This window comes from Silene latifolia, chromosome Y (genome assembly GCF_048544455.1).
Source record: "Silene latifolia isolate original U9 population chromosome Y, ASM4854445v1, whole genome shotgun sequence".
In the NCBI taxonomy this organism is placed as follows: Eukaryota; Viridiplantae; Streptophyta; class Magnoliopsida; order Caryophyllales; family Caryophyllaceae; genus Silene; species Silene latifolia.
Genome location: NC_133538.1, coordinates 89718702 through 89719710, shown reverse-complemented (window position 1 = coordinate 89719710; position 1009 = coordinate 89718702). Strand labels below are relative to the sequence as shown.

The following is a 1009-nucleotide window of genomic DNA, read 5'->3' as shown; positions in this document are numbered from 1 at the left end:
ATAGGTGTTTGTCTGCCTGTAATGTTGAAAGGCAGCACAAGACTCATAAGAATGTGGACAATTATCTGAAACATGTCCCTCTCCTCCACATCTCTTACAGACGAAAGGACCGTCTGAAACAGCATTCACATGGTAGATTCCTCCTTTCGAGGCTCCTCCCAACTCATACTTATCGAATCTCGCCGTGAGAGCCTCTAATGCAGCTACAGAAGAGGATTCAACACTCCTCCTTTGATTCCCTCTGGAATTCCCATACTCAGCTTTATGGGTGGCTAAGTCATCATTGATCTTCCACCCCTTAGTCTCTCCCATATTCTCAGCAAATCAGCCCACTAATCAAAAGACATCCAAGATAGCCCTCGATCGTCATACTGACCCGTTATAGGCGATTGCATAGACTCCACTTTTCGAACCCATGGTGCGGAATAGTTCGCATCAGCTTCTTGAAACGGACCCATGCTTCATGAAAGTTATCGTCAGGACCCTGTTTAAAGCTCGTGATCTGAGCTCTAATGGCATTAGTCTTCGAGGCAGAGAAGTACTTCTTGTAAAACGCCAGAGCCAGCGAATTCCAGTCAGTTATCCCATGAACAGCTCGGTCCAAATCCCTATACCACTCCCTTGCAGCATCGCGGAGTGAGAAAATAAACATGGTTTCTTTTATCTGATCCGGGGCATGCCAGCTGGTGGGGGTATAGAACAACAATAATCAATGAAAGTCTCCATATGCTTGGCTGCATCTTCATTTGCAGCTCCCCCGAATTGGTTTCTCTCAACCAAATTGATATAGGACGGCTTCGGCTCGAATTTTCTTGCCTCCCCAGGTAATGTAAATCCCTTATAGAGATTCGCAGCTGTCGGCTCAGAGTGACTGGCAATAGTTGCTTCTTCGGCTATTTCTAGAAAGTCCGGAGAAGTGACGGTCTCAGCTAATGAATTAGAAATAGGAGATGAAGGTGGATCCTCCTCAAACAGAGCGTTCTCGTAGTAACTAGACAGAGTACTCAGC

At 46.1% G+C, this 1009-nt stretch overlaps 1 non-coding gene across 1 annotated transcript; it reads left to right on the top strand.

The window, feature by feature from the left end:
- Positions 1–410: 410 nt before the first annotated feature.
- LOC141636576 (small nucleolar RNA R71) lies at positions 411–517 on the top strand. Its single transcript, XR_012541182.1, has one exon. It is a non-coding gene; the product is annotated as a small nucleolar RNA R71 (small nucleolar RNA).
- The last annotated feature ends 492 nt before the right edge of the window (positions 518–1009 follow it).